At 41.8% G+C, this 23,374-nt stretch overlaps 1 long non-coding RNA gene across 1 annotated transcript in view; it reads right to left on the bottom strand.

Moving 5' to 3' along the window:
* Positions 1-1,928: 1,928 nt before the first annotated feature.
* LOC122464483 overlaps positions 1,929-23,374 on the bottom strand; it is a 122,160-nt gene continuing 100,714 nt past the window's right edge. Inside the window, exon 3 of the long non-coding RNA XR_006288564.1 lies at positions 1,929-2,037. This is a non-coding gene — a long non-coding RNA (uncharacterized LOC122464483). The remainder of the gene's footprint in view (positions 2,038-23,374) is intronic.

Raw genomic sequence — 23,374 nt, forward strand, 5'->3', positions numbered from 1 at the left:
CGGCACAGGGTGCTTGAGACATACTCCCCAAAATAACTGTCAGGGGTTGGTCAGTTTATGAGTGGGGCGGGGGGGGAGGGGGTAGGGGAGGAACCTAAGCGGATTTGCAGGCACTGTCATTATCTATTAAACCAGGCATCTGAACTCAGATCTCCTCAATTCAGAATGGCCTGTCTGTTTCCACTCTGTCTGGTTGGTATCCAGGAATGACATTCCTGACTCATATCCACTCATAAGAACTTGGAGTTTGGGAATCTTGGTCCTGGGCATCCCCAGCTATCTGGGGGCTATAGGTGTTTGTCTGCACTCCTCTTTAATCCTATTGCTTTTGCAGCGGGTGAAATAACTTTTGTCTTTAGCAAGATGGACTGTCTCGTGTTAGGTTTCAGAGGGGTAGCCGTGTTAGTCTGTATCAGTAAAAACGACTAGGAGTCCTTGTGGCACCTTAGAGAGTAACAAATTTATTTGGGCATAAGCTTTCGTGGGCTATAACCCACTTCATCAGATGCATGGAGTGAAAAATACAGTAAGCAGGTATAAATATACAGCTTATGAAAAGAGGGGAGTTGCCTTACCAAGTGGGGGGTTAGTGCTAACGAGGCCAATTCAATCAGGGTGGAAGTGGCCCATTCCCAACAGTTGACAAGAAGGTGTGAGTATCAACAGAGGGAAAAATATTTTTTGTAGTGACCCAGCCCCTCCCAGTCTTTATTCAGGCCTAATTTGATGGTGTCAAGTTTGCAAATTAATTCCAGTTCTGCAGTTTTTGAAGTTTTTTTGTTGAAGAATGGCTTTTAAATCTGTTATTGAGTGTCCAGGGAGATTGAAGTGCTCTTCTACTGGATTTTGAATGTTACCATTCTTGATGTCTGATTTGTGTCCATTTATTCTTTTGCATGGAGACTGTCCGGTTTGGCCAATGTATATGGCAGAGGGGCATTGCTTGCACATGATGGCATATATCACATTGGTAGATGTGCAGGTGAATGAGCCCCTGATGGAGTGGCAGATGTGGTTAACTCCTTTCATGGTGTCCCTTGAATAGATAAGCAGACAGAGTTGGCAACAGGGTTTGTTGCAGGGACTGGTTCCTGGGTTAGTGTTTTGTTGTGTGGTGTGTAGCTACAGTCCATTGGTGTTCTTCCAGAAAACACCATCCTAGCCAGTATGGATGAAGTGTTTGCTGTGACATTATCGGGGATACTGTTCCTGACGGCTTGTAGTCCATCTTTGTGTGGAATGTTGGTGTAGAGGGCTTCTACATCCATCGCTGGGGAATAGCTGGCAGAACTAGTATGCCTACTAGTGAGTGCAGAGCGAAGAAGTGAATGTGGGGCAGATGAGAATTGGGCCAGTGGGAGGAGCTACAGAGGCAGGTGAAGAGAGGCAGCTTTATGAAAACATGCCTTCTGAAATATGCCTTTGATCTCTAGAGTGGCGCTTTGCCTCTAAAAAATTAACTATGTAAGAGTGGGACGCACACACAATTTAGAGCACAAAGGAGCTCTTGGGATGATTGGCCCTGGATACAACTTTAATTTCTAGCCCTAATGGATCCCAATACAAATTGGCCTTTACAATTGTTACTTGTACAGCATTAAATATAACAAAACCCAGAGCACAGTTCCTGTTTCATTCCATGCTGTTACGGATCTAGGCTGCTGCGCACGAGAGGAAAATAGCTGGTTTTTGTGGTTTTCCTTTCTATTAAAAAAAGAGTAGCTGTTCTGATGGAATCTGAAAAACAGACATGGTACGTTTAGACTAGTGGCCAGAAGACATATGAGTGCAAAATAAATGCAGGTTTTTTCATGGTTTTGCAGTGTATACCCTGGTTATTCAGATAATATATGTTAGCCAGCTACACCGATTCCAGTATTATGCTGCAGGATCAAGACATTTGATATACTGTCATAACTTACCTGACCGGTTCTGGGGTGTGGTGAGGTAGGTATGTTGTATTATCTCAGCAGCCTCTGTCAGCACTTAGAAATCTTCTGGATGCGATCCAGCCAGGGCTACTACTTTTACCTATAGCTGGAGACAAAGGGCCAAATCAATCCCTGCCATATGTAAGGGGACTGTTGCCCCTTACTAACATTCAGTGGGGGTGTTTCAGTGGCTAACTCCCAGTACTAAAAGGGGAAGGGTCTATGGGAAATCAGGACCTTGAGACGGACAGTCCCCAGGAACAATGGGGAGAGGCCAATGCTCCAGGTCAGCCTGAATGACAGAGCGGGCAGGCTAATCAGGGAGTCAGGAGGCCAGGGAGGTCCCGTCCTCCCTGTGAGCTGGAATTGCCTGAGTCAGACAGAGTGGGGCCGAGCTAAGGAGAAAGAAGGGGCCCAAGCTAAGCTGGGGAGCAGAGCTGTGCCAGATCCAGAGAGAGCAGACCCTGTCCTGGGAGTAGAGCTGCAGCCCCAAAGCCAGAGACACAGCCCAGAGAGAGCAGACTTGCCCTGAGAGCAGAGCTGCAGCAACCAGAGCCAGAGGGGCCAGAAAAGCAGACCATGAAGCAGGTCAGTGCTGGGAGCAGAGTCACAGAAGCAGCCTGCAGAGCAGACCTGGCCTGGGAGCAGAGCTGTAGCAACCAGAGGCAAAGGGGCCTAAGAAGCAGCCCAGGGAGCTGGAGGCAGAGCAGCAGCAGCAGTGCAGAGACAGAGTGGTGGAGCTGGGGCTGGAGCAGTCCGGAGCTGGGTGAGGTGAGCAGTTGGGGAGAGCGAGAGGGACCCTGGGCAGCAGGCCCACCACAGGGAGATGCCTCAGCCAAGAGGCTCTGCAGGCCAGGCTTGGATCGTGACCCCGACAGGGCGGGGGCGACACTGGGAAGAAGGGTCCTACCACTTAGACCCTGAGAGAGTGTGGCCACCACCAGAGCGAGTGTCTAGCCACTCACAGCATCTCTACAGCACAGCCAGGGCCTGAGAAGGAGGCCTGGGACTTACAAGGAACAGACTGTGAACTGCCCGGACATTCCAGAGACACTGTTTGTGGTGTTCCCTGCCACAGAGTGGGGTGATGTGTTTCCTTTAACCTTCCCATTTTTCCTTATTCTTTTTAAAATTAATTGTTGATTAAATAACTTGCATTTGCTTTAACTTGTATGTAATGGTCAGTGGGTCAGAGAAGTGCCCAGTGCAGAGAGAGTACCCCGGAGCGGGGACACCCTAGCCCCTGTCCTAGGTGACCACAGCAGGGTTGGGGGTCGAGCCCCCCAGGAATCCTGGGCCCAGCCTTGTTGGGTTTACGAGGACTCTGCCAGATAGGAGAGTGGAAGGGGAGTCCTCAAGGGCAGGGAGGCCACTAGGTAAAGGAAGTGGGAGCGAGGACTCAGATCCTTTTGCTAGCCCACTTCACTGGGGTAGTGCAGAAGCCAGGAAAGTTCCCCACAACAGCAGGACTATTCCCCTGCTTACACATAAACCCCTCAAAAGACAGAGTCATACCAGGGATGCAGCTGAGCCATTATATTGCATACTAGTGAGTAGGTTTGTGGTTTAAGGACCTGTCCCATTTGTCTAACTTCAACAGGAGTTGAGAAAACTCAGCATCTCATAAGATTAGACCCTAAAATTTGAGTAAAGATGGAAAGGAGTTTATGTGAGAATAAAGACAATGGTATTAGAAGAACTAGTCACCCTTGACAGTATTATATGGATGATTGCTTTTAGCAGAGGCTTTCAGAGAGTTAGTCTTTGTAATGTTTATGCCCAAAATATAAGAGCTAAGGTGCAGATTAATAGTGACAGGATTACAGAGGCAAAATTGTCAGTGGGAGCATCAGGAGCTCTGAAAGCTGCCTTGTAATAAATACTTCTATTGTTTTAGTATTATAATAAATTGTATTATTCTTTTAATATTATAATGAGCATCAAAAGAAAATGGCAGTTGTTGTTATTATTATTCATACACATTTACGTTGTAATAGCACCTGGAGGCCACCATCAGAATCAGGCCCATTATGCTGAAAAATCATGTATTAACAAACACTCCCTGCCCTGAGGAGTTTACAATGGAGAAAAGGAATTTACAGTTTTAGAAAGGCTTTTACAATCTAAAGTCAACATTTTTTCATGCAAAATAAATCCAAAGAAACAAAAAACAAAATAAAACAAACAACAGAGAGTTTCCAAACATGTCTTCCCTTTTTGCTCCCACAGTTTGTGGACACACTTTATGTCATCTGTATATCTCTGGATAATACGGCTATGTGCCTAGAAATCAGGTACACAGATATTTAATAATCTAAACTATATCCACAATTACTTGGTCAAGATTATGGTTGTGGAATCTCCATCAGTGGAGATTTTTAAGAGTAGGTTAGGCAAACACCTGTCAGGGATGATCTAGATAATACTTAGTCCTGCCATGAGTACAGGGGACTGGACTAGATGATTTCCCAAGGTCCCTTCCAGTCCTGCGATTCTATGATTATGTCCCAGGGATTTAATCCATACTTAGGAACTGTGTATCATGAAGCCATAACTCCTTTCCTGCTACCACTGCTGCAGGGCGATAATATATTACCCAAGGCTTTTAAAAGTGATTTGACCTATCTCTAAAATGAAGTTCCTTCCATCTAGCATATAGAAGAGAAACACACACACACACACACACACACACGTATATTACACTGTCTAGGAAGAACAATGTCCTAACACAGGAGACAATGGTGAATCCCTCTCCACGAGCAGGAACCCCAGCTATACGCAAAGCTATCCAGCTATCCAGTTCCCTTCCATTTCTGGACCACTGCCTCCCTCAACTCACTCTCTAAGCTTTGCAAATGGAGAAGAAAACTCTTTCTAGGCTTCTGGAAAGAGGTTACTGCCTTTCTGTTTTCTTCAGACTTTTGTGGCAGCTGTAGAAGCTTTGGAGCTCTGTTTAAAATATAAATTAAAAAAAAAAGTTCAACAAAAAACCCAAAAGCTTCAAGCCTACGTTGCTTACGGCAACAACAGTAACCTCTGTGGACCAAAGAGTATACATTTTCCTTCCAACATCAATTATAACTTAAATTCATTATACTGGCTCAAACCAAATTCTACCTCTTTCCGTGGTAATGTATGGTTATCTTAAGCTTTTGCTACTTCACACACCCCTCTGGAGTTCTGCCACAATAGGCAGAGGACAAGCAGACATATATACTGCCCTAGGTCTATACATGTAAGCAGCAAGGTCTAGGGCAGGATCTGTCTTGCAGATCTGAACATTCACAACTTTATGAGAATAGCAAAGTATATTATTGGATCATTTCTTTTATATGGGAGCCCATAATAAATCTCAAATGTTTAACTTGCTGGACTTTCCACAGATCTTAAAGGGAAAATGTGGCCAGCGAATGCATGTCTAAACTCCCAGAAGTTCAAGGGAACAACTTCACTGTATTTGCATGACTGTAGATTTTTAATTGAAATGATTGCAGTGCCTAAATATGCAGGTGTGGTAGGTGATCACAGTTGTTAGCCAGACTTATTAAATTCACTGCACAAATGTATATAAGCATTCAGAGCACGGGACACAAATCCCCATTTATTTTAAAACAATTTTCTGCTCCTTTTGAAAAGAATGCAGTTAAAAGCCCCGAGAGAGCCAGTTAACCTGCACTCTGTGAACAAGGATGGGTGGATGGGCAGGTGTTCACTGCAGGAATGGTAATCAGCTGCATTTTCAGAAGGCACCTGATCTGAGAAGGGTTGCACCTTAGATGTGGCACTGATTTCAGGCAGCCAGGATGGCTGACTTACTCCATGCTTTGGACAATAGCTGAGGGAAGATGTCATCTCCCTTTATGTTCATGATTTAAAGAAGCAAGGCACTTTTGCGATTGGGTTCTGTTTACATACGCTCTGCCCATTAGCACATATGTACTGTATCAGTAATAAATGTAAGTGTTACCATGGTACTTCATATATGTGCACTGAGCCATTTGTGAGATTACTAGTAAGCAATTAGCAAGGCTGGTTTCCATGATATGTCCCCCTCCTCCATCTGTCTGTACATCTGTTTTGGAGGAGACTGCCTAGCCCCTCCTCTGAGCCCGGCTGGCTCTCTGGCTTCCCACCTCTCACTGCCTGTCTGGTGAAAGAGGGGCACACCTTCTTCCTAACTGTCTCTGTGGGATTGGGCAGAACTCTAACTACAGGTTTAGTCGAGAAGAGAACATGTCTCCACAAATGCCTCCTGAGTTGGTGGGAAAGGTTACTAGTCCCCTAACTGCCTCTCTTGTTTTGGGGAGAAAGAAAGAAACACCCAGCTTATTCCATTTGAATCCACTGTACTGCAGCACCAAGATGGCTCCTACGGCTCAATCTATGTCATTGATTGGAGGGGGTTAGTATTAGAGCACTGGCGCAACAGTTATGTTAGTCTGTTATCCTCACCGAGGCTCAGTGAGCAAGAGTAGAGTATCATGGCGGCAGCAATGAGCCCTGATGTCCATGTACTACTGGGAATAAAATCCCTTCTTTTAAATATAGTGCCTACTAGGTAGTTGGACAACAACCAAGGCATTGCATGCCGTTTCTTGCCTAATCTGGCGGTGCTCGCTCAGTTACTGTTGTGTGAACTGTGAACCACAAAAATATTCTAAGTTTTTACAGAAGGCCTCTCCCAATCTAATTTCTTTTGTGCCATCAAACTGAAGTCACAAAGAAAGAGTGTGAAAGTAGTTTCAAAGCACTACATATTTTACCATCTTCAGACAGACTCTTCCCATCTCTCTCTCTTTCTCACACACACACACCCCTTTTCATGTCTCTATGATATTTAGCACTCTTTATATATCAAACCCACCCATCAGGTAGTAGGTGGGTGACAGGGACTCTGTTTTGCTTTAAGTTCCCAGTAGATTAATATGACATATTATAGACTAATCCTCCAGGGATAACTGCTTTCAAATGCCCCCACCCCCCAATCCTCACATCTGGAGAATAGCCAAGGACAGGTTTCCTGTGCTATGCATCTACGAGAGAAGAAAAGTAAATGCTTTTCTTTAGTTTTGTCTGTTTCTGTGCTTTCTTTTTTAAATGAAGAGTATGCTGTTTAAATGCAGCTATAACCAATATCTGACTGTTGATCTGAGGATAAAAGCTGCTGCTTACATACTCCTAGGATTGAATAACCCACCCTTAGGAAGTATGACGAGACAGGCCAGGATAACTGGCATTCAGAGAACCAGAGTCAGTAGAAACATACTCAATTGGAGCTGCATTCTCTATCCAGAAGGATGAGCTGCCATAAAGTGAACCCTCCAAACTTGGGGATGCCAAGGCACAGTGACCCCACCTGCTGCAGGGGCAAGTGAAACAATCCATGCTAAACAGAGGCGTTAGGAGTAGACACCAAGATAAGACCCCAGAAACTACTGTAAACCAACACTGATGCTTTGGAGGATCAACAAAATCCTGCCCACAAGTTCTCAGATGACCAGTCTGATTACCTGCTGGCAGAAATGTTATTGTAATGAAAAGTTTCTAAAACCAGAGAGCTCAAAAATCTTTTCGTTTATATTTTTATTTACTTTCCTACTGCTGGCCAATTAGTTGAGCTTGTCTAACACTTGTTCCGTCAGTGATAGATATGTTATGTCATTCAATTGGATAGTCAATACTCATATTTCAATTTACATGTGTATTATTTGACCAGGTAAAATGAATAGTCAGAGACTAAAATGAAGCAGAATATTTTACATAGATGAAGTCTGACAAAGCACAATTGTCTCTTCTATAATGCAGGCTGCTGAAGATCACATTGGCCTCCCACAGAATGGTGGTGTCTCCTCACTGACTTACACAGCAAGATGGAGCAGCTGCCTGGTATGGATGGCTACTGTGTATCTCTTTTGTCCAAGACTCCACCTTCCTCTGGAAGGACAGTTCCATGATGGATAAATATGGAGTACTACTAGAGGCAGAGATTACTGCTGCTTCATAGGATATCTGACCTTCTTCCATTCCCTCTGGGTCCAGTTGGCTTTCCTCCATTCCCTTGGGTATGAGTACTTTTTCTAGTCTATCCTCCTAGGCTTTCTCAGATCTACCTGAACATCCTGCCAGCATCCCAGAAGGAATCATCCTCTCAGAGACTTCCAGACTCCCTGATGCAGCTGAAGTTCTTTTCACTGAATAATTGACTGTGGGATTTCTTACACTCCTAAATGTACCAGGCCAATATTGGTCACTTAACCACTGGCTGGAGTAGTTACAGGGTTACAGTGGTCTTTTGGAATGATGCACCCTGTCCTCCCTCCTGCAGAAGGGCCCCTCTATGGGCCAGTATGAAGATGAGATGGGGCTCACCTCTTCCTTGTTCTGCTCCATTCCATTTGGTGTATGGTGCACTGTTGCGGTGCCCTGAGGAAGCAGATGGTAAGTTCCCAGGTGTGCATGGACTGCAAATGTGACAGGTCCTTGCATTGGTCGCAAACAGGAGGAGGCTCACCATGTGTTGCCCCAGTGCACCTGTGTAAGCATCTGCCACAGTCTGGCCCAGAGACATCAGAGACAAGCTCTTGGAGAATACTTAGATTGGGTTGGGTGCTTATTTCAAGCCTATTTAGTAGGAAGCAATTACTGGGACTACATATGGAAACCAAGAATTTGTGCAAGCAAATGGCCATTTTAGGTATTTAATTACACTTCTACAAACATACAATTTGTACTTACAATTGTTCACACATCATTATGCACATAATTGTGTTTTCATTATTTGTGTATGATCATAACCTTTTGAAAATCAGGCCATTTGTGTTTGGGTCTTTGTACTTTGAATTTTCAAGATTCTAATAATCTTCTAATTACACTTGATTGTGGTGGAGAGAAACTTATCTTCTCCCTGCAAAGTTTCTATTTCTATTACTATTCATTTTATTTAAAGCTTCTTCTGACATCTGTCTTAAAATCTTTGTTCCTTGTGGTGTATATGAAAATATATTTATATTTTATAGGGACTTAAGTCCTTTTCATCATTACGTCTGGATCAAAGTTGGTTGGACATCTTCAAAGGTCTTGAGATAAGACCTTTTTTATAGACAAGAGACCTGGGAACTTTTTGGAATAAAGACCTTAGTGACATTACCTCATGTCAATTTACAAAGACTGTTGATTATTCACAAAACAATTGTCACTATTCCTTTCAAATAAAATATTTCATATTTAATTATTATATAATGTATTGCTAATTTATTAATTAATTGAAAAATTACCTGTCCTTAAAATAAAAGATAACCATATGTATTCTCTCTTGCCACTTCTTGTCCATCCCAGGAGTTGAATAAATTTACTAGTATAGTGGAGACACTTCAACATAACAGTTTGATTAATGGGTCTTTTTCTGTTATGGGTTGTCCCATGTAAAACTGAATCACAGAAGAAAAACAGAGATAGAAAAGACACATTGCGACCTCTAGCCCATTCCCTACCAGAAAAGGCTGGTTCTAAATGCTATGGCAAGATCCTCAGCAAGTGTAAAATGTCATAGCTCTACAGAAGTCAATGGAACTACAAAAATATATGCCAGATGAGTGGCTTGTCCTGTATATTTTAACCAAGAAGAAATGTTCTAAAAACAGTGTACTGCATTTAATGTACATTATGTATTATACTATTTCTGTAATTTATTTGCATGTCATATGACAAGTATAAAAATCGAAAGTAATTTTCACTTTATTCAAAGTATATATTATTCCATTTATTATGCTCTCACTTATTGTTCTTGATGTATTTTAACTAAGGAAACTGCCTTTGGGAAAATGCTTACTTAAACCACTAGTCTCATATTATTTTCTTTATGTTTGTATGATATTTTGGACAAAATAGCTTCACTCCTCAGCCAGAAGAAAGCTAAAAATGAGCCCCTTCCTGTCACCTATGTGCCTTTAATATACTGGACAAAGTAGGGGCAACCCAGAGTAAGAAGGTGCCAGCAGAAGCTTAGGAAGGCACAATCCCTCCCCAGTTGCCTTCCGCATGTCTCCCCTCTCATTTGGTGCAATGTGTGTATCACAAACCCACACTCTCACAAGCTATTGTTGTGTCTGGTGGCTAGACACTAAGACTTAGACAACTAGCAGTTACCCACCACTTGACTGAATTTACATGATATTTGGGCTTGGCAGAATTTAATTTTTTTTTTATAATTTTGACAGATTATATCAATGTTTATTTTTAAGCTTTTTTCTATTTTTATCTATTAAAATTGTCATAATTATGGGAAATTATGAGGGGATTAGACAATAATAATTTAATGACAGACATTGAGATTCAAAAACTTAAAGCTTTATAACCACTAAGGTAGAAAATGTTAACATCAAAAGTCAAAAATATACAAATTAAATATCCCCAAATCCAACTTTAAAGTTATCAAGGAACCATTTTTAAAAAATGTTGCCTATCTATAAATTTCAATTATTATTGATGGAAATATTTTAGTCTGTTTGTGTTTATATGGTGAAATCAACATTTACCAATAAAAATCTAATCCTTCCCAACCTAATTATATTCATCTCCCTCTCTTTCTCATGTTTCCCAACTCCCATTGCTGTCAAAAATTGAAATTGGACTTTGAGAATGAGTTGGTTGCTTTTCTGCTAATAATAAACAGAAAAAACTGGCACCGGCCCAAATATCCATCTTCCAATGTGTGTGAAACAAACCCAAACATTTTGAAAGGTCAAGATAAGTTCAGACAGAGATAGGGATAAATGCCCAAATTTTATTATCAAAATTTATTGGTAATTTAGAAAATCCTCACCTAGACTCCCTTTGACTCAGTGATTATAATATACACAATGAAGCTGTATAAAAACAAACAAAGATTAGAAAACAGAAAACGTCCTTTTTATTGTTAAATATAAATGGATGAATCAAGAGAAAGAATTGTCAGTTCATTAGTTAGTTACCAGCTGCCAATTTCTCAAGGATATGATAGCGTGCATACAATTATTCTGCAAACAGCATAAATGAATGAAAGCAATGAGAACTCAGAGGTGTAGCTTTACAGTACACTGAGTATTGAGTCACACCCAAGAAAACATGCAGCCACCTTGGAAACCGATAAACAGTTTCTGTACTTCACACACACAAAGTGATAACCCAGGGTAGCCGCCAGGACGCTTCTCTGACTATTGCAGTAGCATGCATGGAAACCGAAAATCTGATAAAGTGATTTCAAAATTACCTTGTACAAACCATAAGAACATTTCTGTCAAGTACTAAGATTCGTTTGGTAGTTCAGTAAAATTACACATCCTGTTAGGAACCCATCCCCATTGGTCCTCCATGCAGTCCCCCATGAAGTCTAAGAATACACAGATCAATAATCGCTTTACCCTAACTCCTCTGAACTGTGGTTCTGTGTGTAATATTGTGCTTATCTTTCATTAGTCAGAGGAAAGCTGTTGGGGCAGAGAACCTCTCATTATATAGGCTTCATAGATTTATAGATTCTAAGGCCAGAAGGGACCATTGTGATCATCTACTCTGACCTCTTGCATAATACAGGCCATAGAACTTCCCTCAACTAATTCCTCCTTGACATTCTTGATAAACATCTTATCTTGATTTAAAAATTGCCAGTGGAAGAGAATCCTGTCTTTGATGCTGACATTTCCTAGGTGATAGCACTCACTTGGTACCAGTTGACTGCTCAGAACATAGATTGTAAAGCACTGTGTAAAGAATAATGACGAACAACATATAATAAAACTTTCAGGGGAAGCATTACTAAAGGGTGTCCCAGAAGAGAATACATCTGTTTTCTTCAAGTGAGACACTTTTCTGCCATAAAATTAATGCAGGCGCAACTGGCAAAAATAGAGGTTGAATTATTCTGATGGTCAAGAAGTGTTCAAAGAAAAAATAAAGAAGATGCTGAATATAGTTAGGGGTCAAGCCTGGGAATTAGGGTATTTTGAAATAAGATTAAAAGACAGATGTGAACTACCATTGCTAGTAATATGATTGCTTCTTGTGTAGAACAGAAGTTCTCAAACTGGGGGGCGTGGAATGTCTTCTAGGGGAGAGCATGAGAAGCAGCTGCCCAGCTCTGAAGGCAGAGTGGCAACTACTGGCCAGGTGCCCAGGTCTAAAGGCAGTGCTGTCACCACCACCAGCGTAGAAGTAAGGGTGACATGGTATGATACAGCCACCCTTATTTCTGTGCTGCTGGTGGTGCTGCTTTCAGAGCTGGGCACTTGGCCAGCAGCTGCTGTTCTCCAACCACCCAGCTCTGAAGGCAAAGTGGTATACATACCAGTATATGTACTTGGATGGCAGAATGAGAGGGGGTTTAAACTACTTCATATTCAAAGAAGGGGGGTGTGATCAAATAAGTTTGAGAACCACTAGCAGAGAAAACCTACAGTTTATAAAATAATCAAATCTCCCTTTTCTAAACAGCTGCCAGAAAAGCTAAGAGAAAGGTAGTGTCTCAAACTGACACTACTGGTATAACAGGATTTAGGAAACAGCTGAGGGAGAAAGTGACATATCTATATGGTAGTAGTGAGCATGGTTCTCCTCCCTGTATGGAGAGAGTTAAGAAAGCAAAAGGAAGCCAGTCAACTTTTCAAATGCCTACATTTGCAATCATATTTCTCTCAGCTGTATTAAGCATATTCCAAACACATGGCTTTACAGTTGAAGTAGCTCTTTTATTTGTCCTCGTCAGCTGCGAAGATGGATATATCGTGCACAAAGGATCAGTTTCCTTTTTTAAAAAAGCACCCGAAAAAGGAAACCATTTCCATCCCATCCCACTGAACACAAAGGGGCAGGGATGGAGGGCTCCTGACCTAGTCTTTAGAAATGATGGAGGAGCATCTTACCCTCATAAAATGTATATAGGTGAGAGCATGTGCACAGCAAGTGCTTGTAAGGCCATTTTGAAAGATTTCCACAATTTGGAAGGGGAGGAGGAAAGAGTTTTGGGCAGAGGAACAAGAAGAACTAAAAACCATCCAAACAACCAAAAAAAGAAAACAAAATCATCATCAGCAACGAGGAGATGGATAGCTGCACAGCAGCAACAGTGAGTGTCCAGCCACCACCATGAGTGGTTCCTGAAGCGTGGTATGTTCTTGGTCATTCAGCTGTGTGCTTGGAACTCCACCAGGCAGCGAGAAGGGGAATGAATGATCAGTTCAAGCAGATGCATACTGCTACCCAAAGGTCAGGTGGCACCCAAAGGTATACACCGTTAAAGAGAGGGTATCTTGGGTCACCAGAGAATGGCAACACAAAGTGAAGGGGGGCAAGCAGTAATTGTGGCAACAGAGGAGGAATGAGGGGGGTCACAGTAGAAGGTAGATGGACTGGATGAGGACCTATATCCTGCCTTTGATGCCAACATCTCCCATGTGACAGCAGTCACTTGGCCCTAATAGATTGCTCAGACCATAAGGGAGCAGGAATTTGAGCACAGAGAGAAGGTAACTGAGGAGGACATATGGGTGTTGGTGGTAGAAACAAATGCTGGAGGTAGGCCAGAATGTGCTGTGACAGCATTGGGACACCATGCAGGAGGACGCTGCAGTGGCTGTGGTGAGGATACGTTGATCCTGCAACCTTCTTCTGCACTTGTTGCTTTGCTGGATCCGACTGGTGCTCTTGCCTCAGCACAGGCATATCAGGTAAGTTACACAGGGTTGATCAGTGGTATCCTGAAAAATTCTCTCAAATCCCATGATTTCATTCTCACCTTCTATTTACCACATGCTGTACCCTGGTCTTCCACTGCTTGTGGTTGTTTGCATGCACCAGTACAGGCAGCAATATGGATATGTCCAGTATTCATATTAGTCACTGCCACCTTTTATTAATCTAATAGTACCAACTTCTTCCCCTCAATCCGCTTTTCTTTGCGATGCTCTGGAAGTCTGATGTCAGCAACATACTATGGTAAACACCTCTTCTCTGCTCACTACCACCACTGCCCTAGGTTGCTATACAGGACTTTAAAGCCACAAGGGACCATTATAATCATCTAGTCTGACCTCCTGCATAAAACAGGCCATAGCTTCTGTTTCAGCTACAGTTATCTTTTAGAAAGACATCCAGTCTTGATGTAAAAGACTTCAAGTGATGTCAGCTTGAACACATCCTCTGGTAAGTTGTTTAATATGAATTACCCTCCCTGTTAAAAATTTGCATCATGGTTCCTATTTGAATTTGTCTAGCTTCCTCTTCCAATCATTGCCTCTTGTTATGTCTTCATCTGCGAGATTAAAGAGCCTGTAATATCAAATACTTTCTATTTGTGTGTCATAAATATAAAGGGAAGGGTAAACACCTTTAAAATCCCTCCTGGCCAAAGGAAAAACCCTTTCACCTGTAAAGGGTTAAGAAGCTAGGATAACCTCGCTGGCACCTGACCAAAATGACCAATGAGGAGACAAGATACTTTCAAAGCTGGGGTGGGGGGGGGGTGGGGGAAGAAACAAAGGTTCTCTCTGTCTGTGTGATGCTTTTGCCGGGAACAGAAAAGGAATGGAGTCTTAGAACTTAGTAAGTAATCTAGCTAGATATACGTTAGATTCTGTTTTGTTTAAATGGCTGATAAAATAAGTTGTGCGGAATGGAATGTATATTCCTGTTTTTATGTCTTTTTGTAACTTAAGGTTTTGCCTAGAGGGATTCTCTATGTTTTGAATCTGATTACCCTGTAAGGTATTTACCATCCTGATTTTACAGAGGTGATTCTTTTACTTTTTCTTCAATTAAAATTCTTCTTTTAAGAACCTGATTGCTTTTTCATTGTTCTTAAGATCCAAGGGTTTCGGTCTGTGTTCACCTATGCAAATTGGTGAGAATTTTTATCAAGCCTTCCCCAGAAAAGGGGGTGTAGGGTTTGGGAGTATTTTTAGGGGGAGAGGGGAAGACGTTTCCAAGCGGACTCTTTCCCTGTTATATATTTGTTAGATGCTTGGTGATGGCAGCAATAAAGTCCAAGGGCAAAAGGTAAAATAGTTTGTACCTTGGGGAAGTTTTAACCTAAGCTGGTAAAAATAAGCTTAGGGGGTTTTTCATGCAGGTCCCCACATCTGTACCCTAGAGTTCAGAGTGGGGAAGGAACCTTGACATTGTGTAACTTACAGACTATGAAAAATACTTAGGCTCTCCTGCTCTTCAGGAACAACTGTCACCAGGGCAACACCATCACTAATCAATGATCAAGATTTCTCTCAGAAGAAGAAAACCCCCAGCCACAAATCCTCTGCAAATGAATCCTTTTTTGCTACCAATGACTTTCATAGTCTAGTGAACAGACAAGAGTGGTCACTGTCCCTCATAATCAAAAGAGCCCTCGCTAAGTAACAATGTTTCTTCTTTTCATATAAACTGAGTGCTAGACTGAAATTTCTGCATAGCTGATCACTATGTATGCATAGCAGGAGTGAAAGACTGTGTAATGATTAACTGTGCTGGTGGCACTCATGTTAGAAGTGTTCCTGTTCCCCTAGCATCAGCTGGAGCCTAAGCATGACTTGCCGGTAGGCGCTAACCTCTGTAAAGCTCCACTTCCTGTGACTGTGTTGGCTATTCACTATGTGTGCTGCTGATACTCATCAGATCAGAGTGATTAATGTTGGCACAACAGGGGGATCTGTTAATCCATTAATCAAAGCATTAATCAAAGAGGAGACAAAGATAGGTGCCCACAAGTACATGCAACTACAATTACTTTTTGTGACTGTGACATGAAAAAGGGAGACCAGATTGTGAGAGGTCCTAAGAGGACAGGAGGGGGCTGGAAGCCATGCAAAATGCCCTTATCCCCACAAAAGTAGTTGTTGGGAATGCTCACTCTTATTCCCCTTAGAAGGAAGTAACCAAAAAAGGAGCAAGGACAGGTGGGGAGGAGGTAGGGCCTTGACCCCACCACTCCTCTGTTCTGGTGCATGGAGTGGGGCTGGCACCCTGGGAAGAGCAATCTGTTCTGACTACCTATGCACTGAGCAGAATGAGGAGAGATACCACCTACTGAGGCACAATCTGTCTGGTGTTTCTATTGGGCAGTGTGGTTGTGCACCAGCCCCTATGAAAGGCAGATAATAAATCTGGTGTGAAATCCTGGCCTTGTTGAAATGAATAGCAAAACTCCCATTGACTTCAATGGGACCAAGATTTCATTCCTAGTTCATAGCTTTCTCTCTTCCTCTGATTCAGGAAGCAACTCAGGTATTTTAAATAGAGGTCCCTACACACAACCCAATACAACCTACTTTCTAGAGGGAAAGAAGAAAATATTCTAAAATTTCCCCGGTATAGTTATCACTTGAGGAACCTTCAGCCCTGAATTGCTCCCCACCATCTCCCTGAGGGAATCAAAGATCCAATGATTTTTTTTAGCTGTGCTTCCCATTTATAAAAGTTAGGTTTTCTAATCAGAGACCAGAAACAATGCCCTGTGACTCAGGCCCAAAGGCCACAGCACTCCAAAACTGCTTGAATGAGTCCGCAAGCAATCCATAGGCTGAAATCTATTCCCAGGGAATGTTTGTCAAACAGTTATGCATAGTGAAAAAAACCTTAAATCATAGCTCCTGAATAATCTGTGAACATCAACAAGTTTTAAATTCACCAAAACAAATGATTCACTGCAAATTGCTCACTCAGGTCTCCTTTCCCAGTCATTTTAAAACATAGCTAAAGCTGATTCCTAAACAGAGAGGAAGAATGGTCTGGTGGCTTGAGGAGGGCGGAATTCAATTGCCTACTCTGAAACTGACTTACTGTGTGATGTCGGGCACACCCAGATCCTCAAACTCCCATTGGGCATGTGGCACCTAAATACCATTGAGGGTCTGGGTCTTAGTCTCTGAATCAGTTATTCATCTGTAAAATGGGGATATTAGTACTTTCCTACCTCAAATAGACACTGTGAAGGTAAATACATTAAAGAGTGTAAGGTGCTCAGATATTATGGTAGCAGGGGCCATTTCAGTACTGAAGATACACAGAACAAATTGTTCATGAAGTCACCCTCACTGTGAATATTGTCTCTACTGAATTATTGCTAAGGCCAATGAGAACTCAGTTTATCTGGTACATTTATAAATTCACATAAATTACTTATTTGCAAAGGTTCTTAGGCCCAGATCCACAAAGTATTTAGGTTCCTTACTCCTTTTCTGCTTCTTTCATCCTCATGCTGGACTCCACTGTAACATGCATGTGTCAAAAAGCACATATAAACTTCCAGACGTCTGAATACCACACATGCCATCAGGACCTTCTTACACAATATTTTCAGTGAGATGAAAATGGCATTTTTTGAGACTTGACACCCTGGTGGAGACAAATCCTCAAACCGAACCCCACACTTAGATATGCTACCAGCCCATCCTTGTGCAGCTTGTAAAACCAGCTAAGGTGCCTGTGCTTCCACCGATTTTATGAGAAAACCCATGCAGAGATATGAGATGGCAAAGCAAAGAACAGGATCTAGTCTATCATTTGTAGATTATGAATTCAGCCAAGCAAGAGACATTCCTGCTTATCAAACTTGGAAATGAATTGTACAACCCCCCCATCCCCACCACCATCCTCACCCTGTTTTAATCTGTGTTAGCACAGACAGGACTTTCAAGCATATCTGCTTCTTCTGATAAAATTCATTGGTTTTGTACATACATGGAAAAAAAGGGGAGCTATGGGTGAATTAGTTACGGGAGTTTGCATTGGGAGGCTAAAATTGCACCTACCTATGCCAGCGAAGGGCACCACGTTCACAAGGGGAAGACAGCTTTATGTTTTATCAAGCCAGGAGAGGCTCTGGGGGACATCCCCAGCCACCATGGTAATGCCATTTTGGGGGGTTGGGCTGTTTGTCTGCAGATACCTGGTGGAGGAGAGTGTTGTAGGCATCGTGTGCCACTCCAGTCCTCCTCTAGGCTAGGGTGACCAGATATCCCAATATTCAGGCTTGGTTTTATATAGGCACCTATTACCCCTCTCCCCCTCCCACCCCCTGCAGATTTTTCACCCTTTCTATCTGGTCACCCTACTCTAGGCAGAATTACCATTGCTGGCAGCCAGCAGACACAGTGAAATTACTGCATCTATCTTGTATTTTAGTCTTTTATTTGGTTTTCAAGAGTTCAGAACAAGTTCCTTTGCAAGACTAAATCTTGTTCATCCTTCTCACTAGAGCAGCCCCATTGAATTCAAGGAAGATGAGGGGCTGCAGATTAAGTTGCAGCCAAACTGTGGACTAAATTCTACCCTTTGTTACATCAGTGTGAAACTGGAGTAACTCCTTGATTTTAATGGATATTCCAGATTTACACAGGTGTATGTGTGAACATGATTTGTCTCTATGCCTTTTTTTATTCATTTAAAAATATAGACAGTACTGTATTCTTCTATTATACCTGCACATGGTGAAGAGAAATATGATTTATTTTGTAACCATTCATCCTTGCTTGAAACCAAGCAAGTACACACAGATAGGAATTTCGGGCCACACCTCTATATGAATATATGGATTATTCTCACACTGAGCTACAGCGATGACTAATTCTAAAACTTTCTGTTCACAAGCCTGAGGAAGCCTACAAAGTTTTTCCTTTATTGATGGTTATGCTCCAGGAGTATTTTATAGAAAGCAGCAGAAATTGTATCTCCAAGAGAGAGATGCTCCACATTCCAATGCAAAGAAATACAAAAGAACACACACAAGATATATCAATGTGGAACAGAAATATACAGTGAACGTATCTGTTCTCTCTGAGGGAAAAACAGATCAAGGTGTTTTAGAATAATTTCTGAAATAAATATTTATAAAAATATTTAATAGACGTACATAAAAATAGCCATTTTAGATAGAAGAGAGTTGCATATTTAAAAGTAATAGTACTTGCAGAAATTTAGCTTTCAGTAAAATCATGCTTTGCCCTACCATAATTTCTAAGTATCTGGAAGAGCTTGTTATCTTCCACAAAGAACAAACAAAGCTAAAATTGCTAACGCAATGACTCTGTTCAGCAAGTGACTAATACCTACAGCCTGTTTCTAACTGGGTGTGGAGTGTAATTTGCTCCTTTAGCTCTCTCTAGGCCTGGACAGCAGCCAAAGTGAACTCCCATCTCAAGTAAACATAGTTTAAAAAAACGTTTATTCAAAACTCTTGGTTCCCATGAACGAGCTTCCATTGATTAAGCACTTTGAAACTCAGATGGAATTGAGCATTAATTAAAATATAAAAGTGCGTGGGATCTTCAGGAGTGAAATCCACAGAAAGAAAGAAAAATCAAAAGTGTTCTAGAATTTGTGAGTCCTTAAGCAACATGGATTATTTTTCTGATGATGATTAACTAAATGTTTAAAAGCTGGAGATGTAAAGACACAATGTGTTGTAATCACAAGCACAGACATGCTGTGCATTAAAAGGATTTTCAATTAAAAAAAGGTACATTATAGCTCTTATTTTCTTTTAGATTGCAAGAAGATATCACTGGAAGTGGTCTTCTTGTGAAGACTTGATTATATTTTTAAGTGGAGAAAATCCCTGAGTTATGAATTCCAGCTGTTTTCATGTTACAGAATCTGACAAAGGTTATGAATATTTTCAGAAGTTCACCATCCAGGCATATGAGCAAACATTTCTCCATAGCTAACAACTCTTCGGTTTTTGTTTTGTTTTGTTTTGTTTTAAACACCACCACCTTTGGACATCTCTAGCCTACAAAACTTTGGGAATGTTCCAAAGATTTCAACATGCAGTTGCCTTTAATGTGCATTGACTTCTTGTTCTTCTGAGTAACAGATCCATTCCCAACTATCATTATAGTTAAGCATACTTCCAATCAGGCATGTAAAAAAGGTACCACACAAGAACTGCAACCTAAGCTGTTCAATACATGAATTCAGTCACTGGGAAAACTTTCAGTGCAGCATGCAGAGGAATAAGGTGAACAACGTCTATTATTGAGCTAGATTGTTGTTAGGTCTAGCACAGCGGGGAGTAAGGTCCATTCGCACACCTGTGCATGGGCATATTAAACTGGCCTGGCCTGAGGATGAAAATGGGGAGAAGAGGATTTGCATGTTACTCCCCTTTGTGAACAAGGGGACAGGGACTGGGCAAGGAAGGGCAAAGAGCCTTGACACCACCCTCTCCATGTGTTGGCCCCCAGAGATGATTGAATATGACAGGTGAGGAGGGAGGAGCACCAAAGAAAATGTGTTTCAGAGGGGTGTCTCTGAGGCACAGTGCCTATTACATTTTTCCTTTTCTGTCATTTTGATTGCTTTTTTTCTTGATTTTTTCTGATGTACATAATTTTGATTGCTTGTGACTAAGTTTTAATATTTAACACTCAGCCATTTCAGCTTCATTGAGAAAAAAAAAAAGCCTGCAAGTTCGTCTGGTTTTTTTTAATAGGAAAAAGTGGTGTTTTCTGCTCACCTAAATCAAATAAGACTGAGTGGATCTTGATTTATTTTTTTTAAATTTCAGCACATCAAGTGTGTGATGTTTTCGAAACACTGTTAAGAAAATTAAGAACCACTCAAAACAGATTAGAATGGCTTGGCCTTCTCAAGTTAAACTATGGCATTGCTATCTGCAGTGTTATAATAAAAGAGTTTGAGAAATGGCTAGAACATTTTATATTGTAGTCCTGTAGTTAGCTGACAGTTACAATCGGTAACCGCTCCCAGCTGTGGCCCCTGCCTCCGTCTCCTTACCCCTGTCCGTGTCCCCCATCCTGGAGCTGCGGCCCTGCTCCTGGCCCCGGATCGGGGGTCAAGGGGGGGGACAGGAGTAAGGGGGGATGTGAGGTAAAACATTTGGGGATCACTGGTATATATTAAGGGTTGGAGCAAAGATGCCCTGTCGCAAGGAAAGCACTGGGAGGCATTTGTGCCTGTTACTACACCCATTTGTGGAAAGCAGCTTACTTCATCTTGTATGGCTAGCTAGCACCTCCGGTTGGGGAGGAGAGGGGGGGGAATGAAGGGAGGGTGCTACCATCTTTGCAGTTCTGGGTGCACCCAAGGGAATAAGAATGGAGCAGCCCTACAGTTTCCTGAGGGCAGGGTCTACAATTCTTCCTGGTCTTGTCCATGGGCTTAGGAGGGAAGGTCCCTATGTCTCTCCCACTTCCAGCCCTGCACTTTTGGGTAAGGGCCAAGCAGAATCTGGCCCATCCCATTCTTGTTGAATGTAATGGGTCCTTTTCCTCTGACTTCAGTGTGAGCTGAAGTGGTCCCTAACTTTGTACAAATTTGAGGTCAGCTTTTTTACTTTGCTTGTGTAGAGCTCCAGAGAGAGCTCAGGAAGGGACCAAGCCTCAGATGTGGCCTGCTGCTTCTATGCTGGGTTGTACGTCTGTGGAGTCACAAGGTATGTGAACCAGTAGCCCTGCCCATCTCCCCCTTTCTGCAGAACATCCAGACAAATGCAGCTGGAAGCCACAATAAATAAACATATCCAAGCAAGTGGGGACAAAATTTGGGATCATCTACATTTTGGGGGCATGAGAGGGCTGAATTCTCATTTATATTAAGGCCTCTTTACTTGGGAAAGAGGCTTTAAAGTGAGCATAAATTAGAGTTACATCCACTTTACGGCCCCTTTACACTGCCAGCATGGTGTAAGGGATCTTTGTGAAAACACAAATCAGGAGCAGTATATGTCAATTTTACCAAAATGTTGCAGTATGCAACACTAATACAGCTAATGTTTACAGGTTTCAGAGTAGCAGCTGTGTTAGTCTGTATTTGCAAAAAGAAAAGGAGTACTTGTGGCACCTTGGAGACTAACACATTTATTTGAGCATAAGCTTTCGTGAGCTACAGCTCACTTCTGAGCTGTAGCTCACGAAAGCTTATGCTCAAATAAATGTGTTAGTCTCCAAGGTGCCACAAGTACTCCTTTTCTTTTTGCTAATGTTTACAGTGATTCATAATAGTTATTGGTTCAGAATATTAAAAGGAATCTAAAGTGAAGGACTTTTAAAGCTGTTTTACAATTGTTTAACAAAGCATTACACATTCTCATTAATTATGTAAATAATTCTGCCGAACTAAAAATGTGTTGCAGTGCTAAGCTGGGCTTTTAATATCATAGTATTCAAATTCTAATATTAAAAATATGTACCTAATTTGTTTTAAAAAATGCTGAAATACTCAATGAAGCAAGATATTTACATGTGTACATGTGTATTTAGTAGCGTGACATTTCAATATTTTATATACTACCAACAAACTTTAAGCAAACATAATGTTAACACAAGCTGTACTCTTAGCTATACTGTATTCATACTTCATATAGGGCTCTGTTGTTAAGAAAGTGCATATAATTATGTGGTAATATTCTGGGATTTTTTTTACATATGTTGAAGGTTATGTATGGATTTGCTTATAATGCTGCCACCTTCAGGAATTACGCTCCATGTAACAGTCACTGTAGTTTGTTTCTAAATTGCAATTTTAGAGACCACAGAGTGAAATTCAGATGTGTGTTTAAATAACTCTAGAGGCACTCTAAATTTACCAGGCATGTAAAACCAACTTAGACTCGCACTTGATTCCCAGTGCACCTTACTAATCATCTATGAATTTAGCCTACATAATCTGAGGCTAAGAAACCCTGAGGTAGTCTGCCAGAAGGTGGTTTAACTAATGTGCCAAGGGACTAAAAAATAGGAGTGCACCATGTCAGGCAACTAACAGAAAGTTATACAAATGTAGGTCACCATGTACATGTTCTTTCAGCTGCTCTGGGAATACATTCTACCAACTTGGTGCAAGAGAGTCTATGGGCTCAACTGTGCCTTATAGGCACAGCCCATAACAAGGAGATATGTGGAGCTGTATCTCTCCAGGTGTCTTCTGCTACATCTGTTTATAGAATGAAGTCTGCTTCCCCAATGTAGTTGGCCAGCTCCACTGCTGGTGAATGGGCAGGTGGGCATAACCATAGCCCTACCTCCTTCACCTCCTCCAGGGGAGCAGGGAGACAGCAGTCTGCACCCAGCTGAGGTCAGGAGCTCTAATTCTCCCTCATCGTTTCACAGGCTGTCTATGAGGAAGTCTGGGGGATGAGGTTCTTTGTACCTTCTACCACTCTGTGCATCTGTATAAGGGTCAGGCAGAATCTGGCATTAATGTCTTGATTCTGCAAGTTGCTGAGCACTTTAGCTCTGATACAGCAAAGAACTTAAGCACATGCTTAACTTTAACTGCTATAGTGGACTAGGGCCAGAACACTTAGCACCTTGCAGAATCAAGCCTGGAGTTACTATAAGGGAGTCTATTTTATACTGCTTCACAATTTATTTTTGCATTTGGCCAACAGTGTCCATTGGCAGGTGCACAAAACTTCCATTAATTTCCATGGGAAATGTGGAGGGAGGGTAGGTAGACGG

The sequence above is a fragment of the Chelonia mydas genome, chromosome 2 (assembly GCF_015237465.2).
Source record: "Chelonia mydas isolate rCheMyd1 chromosome 2, rCheMyd1.pri.v2, whole genome shotgun sequence".
Classification (NCBI taxonomy): Eukaryota; Metazoa; Chordata; order Testudines; family Cheloniidae; genus Chelonia; species Chelonia mydas.